Source organism: Suricata suricatta, chromosome 1, assembly GCF_006229205.1.
Source record: "Suricata suricatta isolate VVHF042 chromosome 1, meerkat_22Aug2017_6uvM2_HiC, whole genome shotgun sequence".
Taxonomy (NCBI): domain Eukaryota; kingdom Metazoa; phylum Chordata; class Mammalia; order Carnivora; family Herpestidae; genus Suricata; species Suricata suricatta.
This window is the reverse complement of record NC_043700.1, coordinates 188,276,769-188,291,938: the sequence shown is the minus strand read 5'-3', so window position 1 is coordinate 188,291,938 and position 15,170 is coordinate 188,276,769. Positions and strand designations below refer to the sequence as shown.

The 15,170-nt window shown below is 50.3% G+C and overlaps 1 long non-coding RNA gene across 1 annotated transcript in view; it reads left to right on the top strand.

Annotated features, from left to right (window-relative positions):
• Nucleotides 1-4,976: 4,976 nt before the first annotated feature.
• LOC115299319 overlaps nucleotides 4,977-15,170 on the top strand; it is a 28,131-nt gene continuing 17,937 nt past the window's right edge. Inside the window, exon 1 of the long non-coding RNA XR_003912127.1 lies at nucleotides 4,977-5,355. This is a non-coding gene — a long non-coding RNA (uncharacterized LOC115299319). The remainder of the gene's footprint in view (nucleotides 5,356-15,170) is intronic.

Here is a 15,170-nt window from a genome sequence, read left to right as displayed (position 1 = left end):
ACCTCGGGGGCCCCAAAGAGCACCCTGAGTGGAGACTCCAGATAACAGTTTATTGGCTGCATACTACATACTAAACATTTTACAAACATTAACTCATTTAATGTTTACAAAGAGCCAGGAGGTGGGTACAGTTAACACCACCACTTTGCAGATGACAAAAATCGAGGAACAGAGAGGTCTGGTGACTTGTCCAAGGTCATATAGCAAGTATGGTGGATCTGAGAATCAGAGCCGGGCAGCATGATCCCCATGAGACACCTGGATCCCCACAAAACGCGTGCCTCTCTTGGCCAGACGGCTCGTGCTCCCTTAGGCTTGCACGCTGGGGGCCACGGGGGGCGCCCGGTATCCCATCCAGAGACGTCAATCGATCCCTATCTTTTCCTTGAACAGCTGCATCACCAACTGTCTGAGGCGATTAAGATCCTTCTCCAGACCCCAACCTTGTCACCTGTGGTTGTTCCCAGACCACTCCCATCCCCCACAGCCACACCTTTCTCCTGTGAGTCTGGCCAGAGGGGCTGGCTCACATGGAGGCAGGGACTGGAGAGGAGTAATGTGACCAGGTTCCTCAGTGGAACGTGTGTCATATTGGAGTCAAGAATTCCAACGTCTGAGATGGATCCTGAGTGCCCAACAGCGTCTGCCCCACCTGCTGTCACGGGTCAGGGACCTTTTGGCGGACGATCAGTGTTTTCATTGCTCACTCGAGAGGCAGGCCTCTGTAAGAAGGTGGCACATAAATTCACACGAGTGTGCAAGTGATCACTTATCCCCCTGGTCATTCCTCTGTAACTGGTTCACTGGGTGCTGGGTGCTGGGCTTGGGAGCTGGGCCCCAGGATTGTCCAGGGGGGCAGGACACGGGCTGGGTAGAGGCCCGTGGGGAGAAGGAAGGATGAAATCCGAGAAGGGTGACACAGGCTGAGAGTCCATCCTCTGGGTCTCCAGAGAGTGAGAGAAAGTACAGAGGGAACTCAAGGAGGGTGAGTTCCCGTCTAGATGGAGCAGCAGAAAATATCCTGTAGCAAAGGTGGTCCTTAGAGGAATCCTTGAAAGGCTTGTCAAGGAAGAACAGGTGAAAGGGGTGGGGAAAAGCAATGTGGGAAGAAGGAAGAGCATTTGCAAAAGAGTGAAGGTGGTATCTCAGTGTGGTTTTGATTTGTGTTTCCCTGATGATGAGTGATGCTGACCATCATTTCATGTGTCTGTTGGCCATCTGGATGTCCTCTTTGGAGAAGTGTCTGTTCATGTCTTCTGCCCATTTCTTCATTGGATTATTCATTTTTCAGCTGTGGAGTTTGGTGAGTTCCTTCTAGATTTTGGATACTAGCCCTTTAACTGATATGTCATTTGCAACTATCCTTTCCCATTCCGTCGGTTGCCTATTGGTTTTCTTGATTGTTTCCTTTGCAGTGCAGAAGATTTTTATCTTGATGAGGTCCCAAGAGTTCATTTTTGCTTTCATTTCCCTTGCCTTTGGGGATGTGTCGAGTAGGAAATTGCTGCGGTGGAGGTCAAGGAGGTTGTTTCCTACTTTCTCCTCGAGGGTTTTGATGGTTTCCTGTCTCACATTCAGTACCTCGAGGATGTCATGCTAAGCAAAATAAGTCAGGTGGAGAAGGACAGATACCATATGTTTGCACTTATAGGTCTAACAGGAGAACAGGAGAAACCTAATGGAGGAACATAGGGAAGGGAAGGGGGAAAGAGAGTTGGGGAGAGAGAGGGACACAAAACCTGAGAGACTATTGAATACTGAAACCGAGCCCGAGGGTTGAAGGGAGAGGGAGGGAAGGGTGGTGGTAATGGAGGAGGGCACTTGTGGGGAAGAGCACTGGGTGTTATATGAAGCCAATTTGACAATAAAGTATTTAAAAAAGGAAAAAAGAAAAAAAGTGAAGATGGGTAGACATTTTGTCCTTTGGAAACAAACATTGTATTATTTATTTATTTATAATTGTTTTTAATGTGTATTTTATAGAGAGACAAAATGTGAGGGGGGAGGGGCAGAGAGAGAGGGAGACACAGACTCTGAAGAGGTTCCAGGCTCTGAGCTGTCAGCACAGAGCCCGACATGGGTCTCGAACTCAGGAAAGGCGAGATCATGACCTGAGTCAAAGTCGGGTGCTTAACCAATTGGGTCACCCATGTGCCCCTGGAAACAAACATTTTAACTATAAGTCTATCAAAACTGACAGATTTTTTTCCCCAGCAAGTGCTTGCTAGAGTAAAATGCATTGAACAAATTAAATTCATTGATCATTTTTCTCTTTGGTGCAAGGAAGCCATTTACAGCATTGCTTTCCATTTCCTTGTTTTAATCTCACTAAATTTATTTTTATTGAATCAATTATTTTCTTGGAAAACTTCACAGTGAATCTGTGATTTATGACCAGTTTCTTTTCTCTATTTCAAATTTCATCCATATGTCTTGCCACTCTGTTTTCTGTCTTGGGTAGGGGGGAGGAAGTTATTTTTAGCAACTTAGCATTTAATTGTGTGATCGTCAGTTTTGTTATTTATTGATGATTTGTATCAGCAATATTCATGATGAATCAGATTAAAGATGGGTAATTCGGATTTATCATTTAGCTGAACGATGAGAAATTTGTGTAATTTCCTGGGGTGGTCAATTATACTGCTAATTTGGTTCTTTTAAATACTTCCCATCAGACTGAATATTGTGTGCTAATTGGGTCTCATGCCTGTCTCTAGCTTGCTGACAGCAGATTAGAGGGATTTTCAGCCTCCATAATTACACAAATCTGCTCCTTATAACAAATCTCTTCTCATACAAATATACATCCTGTTGGTTCTGCTGGAGAACCCTGACTAACATGGCCTCTGACTGGTTAATAGGGGGGGCTGATGCAGTAGAAACTGGGAAGTTCTAGAGACTCATTCTGGAAATTCAGGGGGTAGCACTGGGTGCAGTTGGCATTGGAGTTATCAGTTATGGGATATGAGAATCTAGGCATAGAATCTCTTCTTGATGGTCCAGTGGGGTGATTCAGAAACTCTGTCCTCAGGGGTTCTTCAAGACCATGTCTCTGGGCTGGGAAATGGGGTTCAGGGCAAAGCTCCAGGCTGACCGATAGATCAATTTATTAATCCATCGACTCATTGCAGGAGACAGTATGGTGGAGGGGTCATGCCACACAGACTCTGGAGTTGGATTGCTAGTTTGGAATTCTCATGCTCCCTAGCTGTATAAATAGACGTTAAACAAAATTATGGATATTGAGACTTCGGGAGTTAGGTCACATTTTTGGTCCCGCTGCTAGAAAATGGCAGAGCCTGGAATGACACGTGGTGTGGATGTCTCTTTGCGTGACAGCTGTGAACTCAAGTATGGAGGCAAGGACAGCACGCTGAGGACTGCCTGAAACTCCCAGCCCTGGTAAGAGTCTGGCTGCTGGCCCGGCAGAAACACCTACAAGCAGAGACCTTCACGGTGAGGCTAGTGACTCCGCCCACCCGAAGGGCAGGTGCGAGTTATCAACTGCCTGTCCAGTGACCTGGCCGGAGGTCGCTTTCCACCTCACCCAGGCCATCATTCCTCCCGGAAAACACCCATGACTCCCTGGCGTTTTGCCGGCTTCGCCAGTCCACAGTGCCGGGCACTTTGCTCCAGGCACTTTTCCCCGTTGTTACTCTTCATGTACGTGTATATTCTGGACTCCCTGCTCACAGGAAGCCTGTGCTCTCCAGTTTCACGTCCTCTGTCCCCAGAGCGCCGGCCCGGGGACTGGTGCCGTGTGGGGTTGAGTAGAAGTGTGTGGACTGAGTGAACGAATGGCTGGATCAACAGAGGCTGCTGAGTCCCCAGAAAGGAGAGTGGATGAGGTTTATGCCTGTCCTTGTCCCCTCTCTGGTCCTCGGGAGGGATTTCAGCCAAGATGGAGCTGGTGTAGAGTGTCTCCAGGACGCAGGTGCGGAGGGTGGACAGCGGTGCCTCAGGTATGTCCGGGCACGGTGGGCGTGCGATGCCATTGCCTTTTATCTTTTATCTTCAGGGAAGTAGCTGTGATGCTGTGTTCAGTGTATTTGTTGTGTTCCATCAGCTAGCTTTGGCCATGAACCCAAATACTCCATTTATGCGGAAGCACCTGTCTCCTGAATCAGAAGTGGCATCTTCCCAATCAGCCTAGAGCATTTGCACAGCGCGGTCACGTATCCCAACACCCACTACAATCAGAGGCTGCTGAGAAGCCTCATTTTCTTTGTGGGTTATTTATAACCAAATCATAGTGGGAATTATTATGTAAAGAGGGCTGTTTCCTCCCCCGGGTTGCCAATCTCTCAGTCTCTCTATTTCATGGAAGGCTCTGGCTCTGGTGATCAGACTTAATGAATGGGCCTGTACTAATGGCAAAGGTGTTTTGCTGCTCTTACCTTTAGGAGACAAAGAACCCCAAGAAAGAAGGGGCCTTAGAGATTTTTTTTTTAGAGAGAGAGAGAGAGAGAGCATGTGAGCCAGGGAGAGGGGCAGTGGGAGAGAGAGAGAGAGTCCCAATCAGGCTCCATGCGGTCGGAGTGGAGCCCAATCCTATAACCCTGGGATCATGACCTGAGCCGAAATCAAGAGTCAGATGCTCAACCGCTGAGTCACCCAGGCACCCCAGAGATTTTCTAGTGTAATCACCCATTATCACAGATAGAAAAACTTGAGGATCAAAGGAGGGAAGTTAATTGTGGACGTCAGGAAATTGCGGAAAGAGCCAGAGCCTGGAAACCCGAGTCTCTGTTGTAACTTATGCTTAGTCATTTACAAGATACGTGATTCTGAGCCAGGTCACTGGGGCTTCTGGGCCCACATTCTCCTTTCTGGAAGGTGGGGAGACCGACACCTATTCTGTGATGGTCGGAGATGATGTATGGGTGTCTAGCCCTGTAGATGGTACAGTGATGTCATAGACAGAGAGTTAGTTCTAGAACTTTTCCTCCTATTGCCCTGCATTGCTTCAACGGGACTAACAACACAATCAACAAAACCAGCGTATAGTCCCTTCGAACACCAGGAATTGTCAACAGGGAGAATACTTCCCACAGAGGGTTCGGGATGTCGCATTAGCATATCAGAAGCAAAGAGCTGCCTTCTCCGAGGATGGAATGTGTGACCTTGGCTCTGAGTCCCATTGGCGGGCAACAAGAAGCTACCCTCGAGGTGGGGGAGATGCCGATGTGTGTCATGCGGCAGAAAAATAGTTGGTAACACTGCTGTCCGCATCACTGGGAAGGCGGATGACGTAATCAAGGAGCTGGTGGCTGACGGTGAAGAGGCCGGGAAACACAGTGTTCGCAGCGTGTTTTGGTTGCTACTGCAGGAAAGAAGTGAGCCCAGGAAAGAAGGGTATGTAAGCAGGTATGACACGGGATGGAAGGTGCTGCAAGTCTGGGTGTAGAGGGTCGGGAGAGGCAAGGAGGCATCAAATCTCCAACTCTAGGTAATAGTCAAACTGAGAAAGTCCTAGCTACAAATGCCAATGAGAAATCACGGCTAGGACCAAATCAAGGGTGCAGCTGCCGTGTTCTTTGTTAAATCATTGACTCAATGAAGTCAGCATATACTCAAACCTTCAGGCCGACGAAACAGGGAGAAAAGAATAAAGGTTGGCTGTGCCTTGGAAGGTGGACAGCCTAGGTGCTCAGAGTTAAGCTGAGAGAGAAAGGCATGTGCCTCAAAGGGCTGTGGTATGGCTACTGCCGTGGAAGAAAGTAATAAAACTCCTTACAGTTTTGGAGAGAGTTCTGCTTCCACGAGAGCTCTAAGCCCTCTCCTGTTTGAGACTAAAGTGGACCCCTGAGCCTCCTAAATTCTGCATGCAGGAAACAGGCTGGGAAAGACGTGCAGGCCTCCTGGAATGGAATCTTCCCCGAAGTCTTTTTCAGGAGGAGGGAACCAGAGAGGGAAAAATAAGGATTTTCCAAACTGGAGGGTGAAGGGCCACAGAAAACCAGTGGTCGGGAAGCTATTTCCAGGGATCAGAGCCAGGACACCTTCAGGAAACCCTCTCCTCCCCGGGGTGGGGCCCCCAAGGTCTGCCCAGCCCAATTTCAGAATTGCCGTGGGCCAGGGATGGCCTCTAGGCGCTAGAGTGTCTAGCGATGCTATCTTGTCCCTGTGCAGAGTGAGGAATTGAGCTCGTGTCCTTGGTCTTCTCAACCTCAAGGTCGCATCTGCTACAATCACTGGTGTCATTTTCATACTCAGAGTTATTTGCAATTTTATAGGTGATTTTTTTTTTTGCTTATGAATTACAGAAGCCTCATACTCAGTAAATGTGCATTACTCTTAATCTTGAAAAGTTACTTTCCCTCTGGCCTCAGTTTCACCTACTGTAATGTCTGGGACCTTCTTGCGACGAACAGACGGGACCCATGCACAGTTTTGTGTCTGGGAAGATCATTGTCACCCAGTGGTTGGCACTGGGCTGGGGAAGAGGGGCCCTCAGCTAATGCATCAGCTTCCTGAGGCTGTTACACTAAAGAACCACATATACATTTATATCCCTTTATTCCAGTTGTCATAGGCTTTTTGTAATTAAATCTTACACAGGCCAATGAGACTAAGTGCGGAAAGCTAGTTGGTTCCTTATTTTATTATTATTTTTTTAGCAGGCTTCATGCTCAGTGCAGAGCCCAAAGCAGGGCTTGAACTAATGAGCCTGAGATCAAGACCTGAACTGAGATAAAAAATCGGATGCTTAACGGACTGAGCCACCCAGGCGCCCCAAGAAAGAAAGTTCATTTCATGAAAGAAAGTTGATTATTGTAGAAAGCTCTGTAGGCTTGAGTTGCTAAAAAGGTTACCGTCAAACTAATGTGGGAGGGACAACTGTAGGCTATTTTCTAAAACGAGTAAAAACTCTAAAAAAGCCTGCAGATTGCTTCATGAGTTATGGGGCTTATGAAAGACGAAATGGAGGTCCAGTTAACAGAATAACACTGAAGAGTCTCGACTTCCTTACAAAAAGTGAATGAACGCACATTTATATTTCAAAATCAGCTAGTTGTGGGGCCCCTGGGTGGTCAGCTGGTTAAGCGTCTGACTTCTGCTCGGGTCATGATCTCGTGATTCAGGGTTCCAGTCCAGCCTCCGGCTCTGTGCTGACAGCTCAGAGCCTGGGCCTGAGTTCTGTGTCTCCCTCTCTCTCTGCCCCTGCCCCACACGTGCTCTGTCTCTATCTCAAAAATAAATAAACATTAAAAAATTTAAAACAACAACAACAACAACAACAAACTAGTTGTAACATCTGTACCGTTTTGCATCCCCATGTCACCTTCACGGAGTCCACGCATCTCCCAATCAGCGGGTCGAAGCTGGGTCGTGCAGCGGAAATTGCCAACCCCCAAATCTCAGTGGTTTCCAGCAAAAAAGGTTTATCTCTTGCTCGAGCTGGGGACCACTCCGGCACCCGGCCGTGGGGCGCCTCTCTCCCGGACACTGCTGATTTTGTGGCAAAAGGATGAGAGGAAGATGGTGAGCCGCGAGCTGGCCCTTCTGTTCATCACTGTCGCCCGCATTTCCCTGGCTGGGCGAAGTCACGTGATGACTCCTGCAGACACCAGACCAAAGTCTCATCGCCAGCCCCTGGGAGGGCTGGGGAGTGCAGTGCACGCACCAGCCACAAGTCCCCGCTGCTTCTGATGAGGGGACTCCCACTCTGTCTGACAGTAATGGGAATGATGACTGTGCGCTTCCTAAGTGCTGGGCGCTGTTCTGGGTGTTCTGTATTCATTACTTACTGCCTTGTTTTTACCGCAATCCTAAGGGTACGTGCCATCACCCCTATTTTACAGAGGAGGAACACGGAGGGAAAGCAGGCTGACCGAAAGCCCGAAAGCCCGCAGTGAGAGCTGGTGGAGCCTGCCCTTGAACCCGGGCTGTCCCCCTCCGGGGGCGGGGGCGGGGTGGGGCCTGGAGGTCTGTGCTCCAGAAGAGAGAACATAGAAACGTTTGCTCAGCGGCTGAGCAGTCCCTTTAAATTCTTTCCAGCCTCGCCGTGTGGTCGTTGCATTGGATTTTCTAGGGGAGAAATGTGGAGGAGTGTCTCTTCCTTTCTGGGTAATGCGCGTGGGGGAGGGGCTGTGGGGGGAGGGAGAGGCGGGGCAAGTGGGGGCCACATCATGCGCAGAAGCCGGCTGCACAGACACCCAGGAAAATGGGCTTCCACATCCCTTCTTGATACTTCTCCAAAAAGCTGGGAGAGTAGGGGCGCCTGGGTGGCTCAGGTGGTTGCATCTGACTCTTGATTTCGTCTCAGGTCAAGATCTCACGGTTTGTGAGCTAGAGCCCCGTGTCAGGCTCTCTGCACTGACAGCCCGAGGCAGGGTTGGCTTGGGATCTTCCTCTCTCTGCCCCTCCCCACCTTGCGCATGCTCACTCTCTATGAAAAATAAAATTTAAAGTAAAATAAAAGCTGGGAATGTGGCACTCAGGCTGGTGAGAGCCACTTAAGAGGCGTTCCTTGACCCAAAAGAGCTTCCTGGGAGATGTTCTAACTGGCTGGAGAATATCTGATGGGGTTTTAAGATTGTTAAGGCTGGAAGGGACCAAAACCATCGGTCTCCGCCTGAGCTCCCTCCCACTCCACGTGTTTAGCTGACCGTTGTCCACCTACCCAGCTTGTTCAGATGCTTACTGCAGTGTGTGGGCTTCGTGCTGGGATCTGGGTGCAGAGAAATCGACCCTGTTTCCTAAAATAACTCAGGGCCCAAGTGGCATCCAGCCTTTTGGTGTGTGGACAGAGAGGAGAGAAAAAAAAGCGAGGGTGGCTGGTTCAGAGGGACCACACTCGGGGGAGGACCTCTCCCCCCACGTTCTTGGCCTTTGTGCCCCTCTGGCCTTGGTCACCTGCCCCCTGTCTTCTAGAACGCTCTTTCTCCCTTATTTATCTTATGCACTTCTACATGCCTTCAAGGTTCAGCTGAGGTGTTTCCTCCTCTGGGAAGCCATCCTTGATCCCCAACCCCTTCCCTGCTCCTATGGGCCCGCTGCCTCTCCTTTGAGCTTCCATAGTCTGGTTTGACATTTGTCGCTGACCCTGCTTGTCTGTCAGCTTTCTCCCCCCCTGGACTGAGCTCTTTAACAGCAGCACCGCCCCTTGCTCCCTCCCATTCCTGGTGCAGGGCACCTGTGCGTGATGGACGCCTGTCCACTGGGCGATTGCTCAATGACTGCGCATGCGGGCCGTGTAGGAGTCTTACCCATCACTTTAGAGAGCAGAGGCCAAGCTGCCCCAAGTCAGCCTTAGGCTTGATGAAGATCTGGCTAGAATCTACGGCCACCCAAATCCCTGGCCAGCTGTCAGTGGTCAGGGCAGTTTTTTGCAGAAAGGCTGGTCAGATGCTTCTTGTTACTCTCTAGGCTCTGGACTGAAATGATACTAGAGCATCCTTACCCCATGAGCGGGGGTGGGGGGCAGGGGTCTCTGGGAGCTCCACTCTGCCCCTGTCAATTCTGCCGTGTCCTGCCGCCGGCAGCTGGGTCGGCCCACAGCCCTGAGGGAACCCTGGGTAAAGCTCGCCCTCCGCGGGAGGTGGCCTGGCCCCACGGCTCTGTCACTGGCTGGGTGGATGTTGGGCTGTCGCAGTGTCCAGGCTGGAGCGGGGACCTGACTTCAGGCCTTTGTGCTCATTCCTTTTCCAGCAGCTGCGCACAGCCTCCCTTTCCCGCAGGCCAGACGCTTCTCAGCAAACCTATTTCCATTTTGATGAGGTTCTCTGCACCCCAGGCCAACTCCTGTCTGTCCTTGGTCGTTGGCGTATTACATGCCTGTCTTTCAGGGGCTTTTGATCACGCTCAAACTTCACAGCACAAGTCTGGGCCTTTTGGGGACGCTCATCCAGCATCAGCCCCAGTGGGAACCAGTCAGCCTTTGGGGTGGGGGTGGGGGTGGGGTGGGGGTTCCTGTTGAGATGCTGGGCTTGGCTGGCAAGGCCAGCCCTTTGCCTAGAGTGTCTTCCATCTCTTTACCCTCAGAGAACCCTCAGCTAGCCTCATTTCCACATGTATTTTTTTAAGTTTATTTAGAGAAAGAGAGAGAGAGAGAGAGAGAAAGACAGAGAGAGAGAGAGACAGAACCAGCAGGGGACAGTCAGAGAGAGAGGGGGACAGATGAGCCAAAGCAGGGTCTGCGCTGACAGCACAGAGCCCAATGTGGGGCTCAAACTCACGAACTGTGAGATCATAACCTGAGCTGAAGTCGGATGTTTAACCAACTGAACCCTCCAGACACCCCTCGGCGATCCTCACTTCCAGGGCCCCTTGTCCAGGCTGGCCCCCCAGGGGAGCTTAGGCACCTCCCTCCTGGGCTCCAGAGACCCTACTGAGCCTCCCTTCCTCCCAGGGAAACCCACAATCCTGGCATCAGCCTTTGTTGTGAAGAACAAAAGAGAAGAAATAGAATCCCACCGTGCTTGGAATAAAGGAGACACTCAGCAAGTGGCTTAGGGGTACAGAGGATGATTCGGCCCCTCCCCAGAGTGACTGTGCTGGGACCCCCCATTTGAGGTTGACTCCCACTTGCTCAGGCCTTGGGTCACCCGGGGGGCTCAGCCGGTTAAGTGTCTGGCTCTTGCTTTCGGCTCAGGTCATGAGCTTACCGTTTGTGAGGTCGAGCCCCATGTCGGGCTCTGTGCTGGTGGAGCAGAGCAGAGCCCACTTGGGGTTCTCTCTCTCTCCCTCTCTCTGTCCCTCCCTGGCTCATGCTCTCCTTCCCTCTCTCTCAAAATAAATAAATAAATAAAAATACTTTAAAAATCAAAGAGAGACGTTGGAATCCTTCCCCTAGTGACTCACACCTGCAAATAAAGATCGCCCACACATGGGATAAAGGCTTATATTAATAAATCCATTTATTTATTTATTTATTTATTTATTTATTTATTTATTTATTGAAAGAGAGAGAGAAAGAGAGAACCCCAAGTAGGCTCTGTGCTGTCAGCGTAGATCCCGATGCAAGGCTCAAACCCAAGAATTTTGAGATCATGACCTGAGCAGAAATCAAGAGTCCAACGCTTCACTGACCGAGCCCACTGAGGTGCCCATTGAATCCAGTCTTTGAGAAAGGCTGGTTCTCTCTCCTTTTACAACACACTTCCAAGGTAAGCCGCAGAGTGAGGCCCAGAGGAGGTGGTCTTTTGGCTTAGGAACGGCCCCTCCGTCATGTTTGGTTAGGGTCAGGGCTGCCCTGCACATCGCCACGGGGCGCCACGCTCACAAAAGGAGGGGCAGCACCCATCAGGTCCTATCCTCTCAGACCCTGGTGATCCCCTGCGGCCCTGGAGGTGGGTAACATGTGTGCCTGGGCCAAGTGGCCTTTCTTGGGAGGCGCTTGATCCCACTGAGAAGGCGCAGGGCTGCATGCCTCACGTCGATTCTGATTGTCTTCGTTGAGAAAACTCCTTTGTATTTTTGACATGATGCGGCCCCGTAAAATGAACATTAGGTTAGGATTCAGAGTATTTAGACTCAAATATCAACGCCGCTGTTCATCCACTAGGATGTCTTTGGCAGGTCCCAGACTTCAGAATCCAAATGGTACGAATGGGCAAAGAATTTCTGCCTAAGGCGTCCTGGTGGGGGCAGGGCTGGAGGAGGGGGTCCTTGAGTCCTGGTTGCTGATTCACTAGGCTCAGAGGCTGGGGCGCACCTGGTTTGTGAGGGTGGGAGGGAACGGGTGGCTGTGGGTAGCCCGATGCCTTTCCCACTGCTGGCCTCCGGGAGGAGGCAACAGAGGGGAGGAGGAGGAGGAGGGGGGGGCGGTGGTCAAGTCTGGAGCGAGGAAGAGGGAAGCACAGTGAACCCCAAACAGGGCTTCGGCCCTTACCGTGATCTGCCCTGTCCCACCATTCTTGTGATCAGTTTCCCACCCTCAGTGAACCTCAGTTTCCTCATTGGCTGAACATGGAGACTAACACCTGCTCTGGCAAGGTCATTACGAGCACGAGACAGAATTCATTTTAGGCACCCGCACCACGCATTACATTATAGGCATTGCTGCCACATGGCCGTTTTTAAGGGATCCTGACCTATGAAACACTACGTACCCGCCGCACTGGGTCCTTCTTCACGCGGTGTGCTGTGCATGGTATTGTCCTGTCAGCGATTTTGCAGGTGGGCATTTGGGATCGCTGGGGAGCAATGTGGGGGTTACATCCTCACTCTCTGGCCACCCAGTCTAAAGTCACAACCCGGACAGCATGTTCTAATACTTCGCATTGCATTTATCACCATTTGCTTTCTGGGTGTGACCTACTTATTTGTTCCATTCTTCCATCCCCTCTCCTGGAGGAATGTCAGCGTCATGATAGTTGGAGACTTTCTTCTTGATCATCCCACCGTGGCACCTCAAGCATGGTTGGGCAGAGTAGGACCACGGCAAGTCCAGTGAGAAAACAGAAAGTAATTAATGACTAGGGAGCAGCCACTTTATAAGTTACGGTTGACAGTTTCATGATCTTAGACAAGACTTTGTTTCTTCTGAGGTCATATGTGGACAATGATCCTGGGAGCACCAGCAGAGCTCAGGCACCTCCAAGCCTTCAGCAAGATGCCTCAAGAGTCATGAGCTTTGCAAGTTCATCACCATCTGGCTTTGAGCCTTAAAAATGCAAACTTCAGGGCGCCTAGGTGGCTCAGTCCATTAAACATCTGACTTCAGCTCAGGTCATGATCTCACAGTTTGTGGATTCAAGCCCAGCATTGGGCTCTGGGCTGATAGCTCAGAGCCTGGAGCCTATTTCAGAGGCTGTGTCTCCTTCTCTCTCTGTCCCTCCCCGGCTCAGGCTCTGTCTCTGTCTCTGTGTCCTGCAAAAATAAATAAAATGTTAAAAAATTGTTTTTAAAGGCAACCTTCTTGGTACCCGAGATTTAGTTGGATGGGGGTGACACATTCCTACTGTTTTCACAAGAGAGTACTCTATACACCAGGCACGATGATTGGCCATTTTTTGCTGTGACATAGAGAAGTCAGAAAAATCAGGGCTCCAATTGGTTTGAACAGCCTGTTGGAAATCATTCTAACGAGAAGGCCACCAGGGCATTGTGGAGGGAGAAAATAAGAGGCATGTGAGTGAACTGATGGAAATATTTGTGATTTCTGGCAGCTGGCGCTGAGGCTTGTGCATTCATTTCCAAACTAAGGAGCGATTGGACGGGCTGAGTGTATGGGTCAGAGCATCTTTATCCTTGAGGGGCTCTGACACTCCCAGCTTTGTTTTTGGGCTTTCACAGCTGATCTTTGTCCCCTTAGGATGGACAGAGCCTGCCTTGGAATTTGCTAGCTTTCGTTTTGTCTTCTGAACATAATTTTCCAGCCTCTTCTGCTTTGCTGGGGACTCCCTCCCTGATTCAGATTACATTACCCAACCTCTCTGTAGCCCACCACTTCTGGGGTGAGCATATGAGCAACTCAACCTCTCTGATCACTGTGACTGCCTTGGGGACGTTCATGTGGCCTGAGCAGGGAAAGCAGAATCTCTGTGAGGTTGATACGTGGACATGGAGGGTGGTAGATTATTTGCAAAGCTGACCACCACAATGCCTCCCTCTGTGATGGACTTTCTGTGCTTCCCATCAAGAGGTGGAATCCATTTTCCCTCCCCTTGAGTTTGGGCTGGTTCCATGGATGGGGTTTTCGGGTGGTGGAGGCCCAGAGCTGATGGCCAACAAAGAATTCTTGAGATGTCTTTGGTGCAGAAAGGCAATTTTATTAAAGCACGGGGACTGGAAGAAAGAGGTGCCCTGGGTGTGGGAGGAGTGACTGGTTATATACTACGGAGTTGGGGAGGTAAAGGCAGAAGGGAGGCCCCTAGCCAGACTTCCGTGTGCTAAAGCGGACTCAGGGGGCACCAGAGGCCTTGCTGTGGTCAAGCTACAGTTGTTTCCCCTCTAGTAAGGCCTTAGCATTAGGACGGCAGGGGGTTCCTGGAGAAATACTAGGCTCTCTCTTTGCCTCAAGTCTTTGTCAAGGGCTGCAGGTTATAAAGAAATTTACCTGCTATTTCCTTCTTGCCTCTGTTCCCCTATGGAGGGGAAGCTGATGTTGGGGCTCCAGGAAACTGAGTCTAGATGTCTCTGGAGATTGGGCTATTGAGAAGATTGCCTTTTACTTACTTTTTTAAAAAATGTTTTTAAGTTTATTTTTAAGAGAGAGAGAGACAGTGTGAACAGGAGAGAGTCAGAGAGAGAGGGAGACAGAATCCGAAGATGGGCTCCAGGCTCTGAGCTGTCAACACTGAACCCGATGGGGAGCTTGCACCCATGAACCTTGAGATCATGACCTGAGCCGAAGTTGGACGCTTAACCTACTGAGCCACGCGGGTGCCCCATTGCCTTTTTCTTATAATTTACCAAGAGATTTGTAAACAGGATGGAGACTCCTGTGACTGTGATCTCTATCAGGACAGCCAGGAGTGCCTGAGGATGGTCACACTTAGCCCACGGGAGGGGGGAGGCCATGTTTGCAGGACGTCCGCTTGCCTTCTGCTCCCTCCTCACCATGACTTTGAACAACTGAAGAAACGTCTGCATCCCAAGCCTTGGCCTCCCGAGAGACTTGCAGATTCTGTTGTCATCTCTTAGAACATTGCTGCTTTGTGAGTCAGTCAGGCCGGAGCCTCACTGAGACTGAAATGCATCACGCAGAGAGAGATCGTGTAGAGAGAGACGTGTAGAGAGAGGCTTGGACATCCTGGCTGTCCTAGCTGTCCCAGCTGAGGCCTCTGACGTGCGCATGAAGCCATTTGAGACCAACCCACCTCCGGCTGACACCACCTGACCACGAATGCCTACTTGGATCCAGAGGACACCACATGGACCCAAAGCACTGCGCAGCTGTGCCTTGCCTGATTCACTGACCCATAGAATTGTGGGCAGAGAAATGGCTGTTCTTTTGAAACCACTAAGTTTTGGGGATTTGGTTTCATAGCAATGGACAAGTAATGCATTGGGTGAGAGATTCTCCCACCCCACCTCCACCCCCATCCCCACCCCACTGGGCGGCCAGGCTGGGAAGGTGCCAGGCGGAGGCTGCCATATTGGGATTCTCAAGTACAGAAAGGTAAGACTTAAGCTGGTTGTGTTGCAGGATGTTTTTGCCTCAATACCCAAGATTTGTTGTCACACCGCTTCAAAGAATGAAGAGGTGGACACAAAATGAC